At 36.6% G+C, this 2,711-nt stretch overlaps 1 long non-coding RNA gene across 1 annotated transcript; it reads right to left on the bottom strand.

Annotated features, from left to right (window-relative positions):
* Positions 1-261: 261 nt before the first annotated feature.
* LOC116351079 lies at positions 262-1,048 on the bottom strand. The gene is made up of 4 exons (XR_004202089.1): positions 997-1,048; positions 718-786; positions 557-634; positions 262-491 (listed from the first exon to the last, which is right to left on the bottom strand). It is a non-coding gene; the product is annotated as an uncharacterized LOC116351079 (long non-coding RNA).
* Positions 1,049-2,711: the final 1,663 nt, after the last annotated feature.

A 2,711-nucleotide genomic window follows, 5' to 3' on the forward strand; every position in this document is an offset into this window, starting at 1 on the left:
ACCTTCCTTGTCAGCGTCGCGATCCTTCATTTGATCGACATTGTTGCCATCGCTTTTTTCTTTTTCGTCCGGCTTCTTCTTACCGGTGGGCTTCTTCAACTTCGTTAGTTGATCATTTGTTTCGGTGTACAACGATTTGTACAATTCTCTTTCTTTGGTGATCTGCTCAAATTCCTTTTGCAAACGTTCATAATCTTCCATCACTTTTTTGTTGAAGCTTATCTGAGCATGGAGCAAGTCAACTTCGCCATTATCATTTGGTGTCGTTGTTGGAGCAGTTTGTTGACTGCCAGTTCCTTGCATTTGAATGATTTGAAGTGGTGGCTATTGTGAAGATGGCTTTTCAATTGGCAATAGTTGAGGAAGCTGCTTAGCAGTAGTAGTAGGAATCGGTGCACGCAAACTGTTATCCGATGAAGTGAAAGAAATCTTTCTTGGCAACCAAGGCAAAGAGTTGGTGGGGTAATAACCTGATGCTGTTCCAATTGAAGCTGTATAACAAGATGTAAATAAATTAAACAATAATAAAACTAATTGAAGAAATTTGTACACTCACCATTTAATGATAAGGCACGAACATTTCTCTTGGCAGGAATTGTAGTTGTATTGACGGGTCCTGAATCAACGTTGCGTTCTGAAAATGCAAAAAAGGGAATTGTAAAATAAACATTAACAGTAACAAAAACTTTCAAGTAAATCGATGATTAAAATACTCACCAGCAATTGATTTTGCACGTGCACGTCGAGCGGGTGTTGGAGTGGTATTTATGACAGCAGCATTGTTACCTGAAAATTTGGAAAACAGATTGAAAATAAATGCAACAACAGTGAAAAAAATTATTAAATAAAATCAATAACCCACCAACAGTTGATTTTGCACGTCCACGTCGAGCGGGTTTCGGAGTAGTATTTGTGGCAGCAGCATCGCCATTGTTACCTGAAAATTTGAAAAACAGTAAAAAAAAAAAAAATTTGAAAAAAAAATCAATAACCCACCAATAGTTGATTTTGCACGAGCACGTCGAACAGGTGTCAGGGAAGTATTTGCGACTTCAAAAAATGAATAAAAAAATAAGTAAAGTAATTATAATAATAACTTGACGATTTAACTACTAACCAACGCCTGATTTGTTGCGGCCACGTCCTTTGACGGGTGGCGAAATTGAATCAGCAGACGATTCGTCATTATGTGAGCGACGACGTTTGACTTTCACATCACGGTGGGAACGGGATCGATGACGAGATCGATCATCATAGTCCGATGATAATGATGTTGAGGTTGACGGCGATGAATGACGACGACGGCGATAATGATGACGAGAATGATGATGAGATTTTCGAGATGGAGAACGCCGATGACGACGATGGCCACGGTGCCGTTCGGGACCGAGAACGCGAACTTGACGATTCAGATTCGGATGTAATTGATGGTGACCGATAGTGAGAGCGAGAGCGAGAGCGAGATAAAGAACGAGAATTGTGTTTGCGTGACGAATCACGGCTACCGCGATGATTTTTACGATGTTTCGAATGGCGTGCTGAACCCGGACGAAGATGAACTATTGTTTTCAACATCAAAAAATTCAACATTACGATTAAATTTTACTCGTGTTCCACTTAATTTCATATTTATGTACCTATCAGAGAGCACGGGCAATACAACAGAACATTCTGGCATTTGTTGTGTCTTTGGTTTACCGCGTTTTGGTGTACCACGTTTTGGTGTACCACATTTTGGTGCGTTTGCAACAGTTGAATTTGGTTGAGAATTGGTTGTTGTTTTTTTGGTCTTGCTTCGTGTATTAACCACTTGATTTCCAACGAGACAATTATTATAATAAAATATTATTCACAATTCATATAGTGTATATGAAGAAATAATCGAAAAAAATTGCAATATATAAATATACTCACTTTTTTCGCGCTAATTTTTGCTTGAACACAAACACGTGAAACCAAAAAAAATTTCGATCGAATATTTTTTTAAATTTAATTTGTTTCACTTTATAAATTCTATTGAACTGAAAATATTTAAATAATAATACTAATAAATAACACCCGAAATATCAAAGTAAAATTCACAAGAAAATAAAACAAAATCCAATATTTTTTCAATAGCTATAGAACTTACCGTTGTGAAATCTCAATTGAAAAGACAGAATGATTTTTGTATATCACAGTTGTCATTTGTCACACTAGTTCGTTTTGGCCGCGAGATTTTTGTAGATGTCGCATGGAATAAATTTCTGACGTCTAATATATATTCTGACGAAACTATTGCCCACCGGGAAGAACACAACGTTCAAGTCGTACGAAGCAAGGCTTGATGCGAAATATTTTCAAAGTTTGGTCGTTTTTCTTTTGTTGTTTCACTATTTTTATCGATTTTTATATATTTTGAATTAGTTTTTGAAAATGGTAGATTTTATGCATGTTTTTATTTTAATTTAATTAGATTTACTTACTTTTGCGCGCCTGATGAAAACTGCTTTTAACACAAATCGTTGTTGTCACAAACAATGTATGAAATAAAATGCGCGAAATGTAATGAGAACCGATGAAAATAGGCGCCAATCGATTTGACAGCTATCTTTACAACACTTTTTACTCAGTTTCGCCTGTGTGTTACATGGTGGCGCTGTGTGTCAAATCGATTCGCGTGACTTTTGTTTTCTCCATACATTTCGTGCAGTGTTGGATTATTGGATTTG

This window comes from Contarinia nasturtii, unplaced genomic scaffold (assembly GCF_009176525.2).
Source record: "Contarinia nasturtii isolate CC-2019 unplaced genomic scaffold, AAFC_CNas_1.1 Cnas_scaffold_4661, whole genome shotgun sequence".
In the NCBI taxonomy this organism is placed as follows: domain Eukaryota; kingdom Metazoa; phylum Arthropoda; class Insecta; order Diptera; family Cecidomyiidae; genus Contarinia; species Contarinia nasturtii.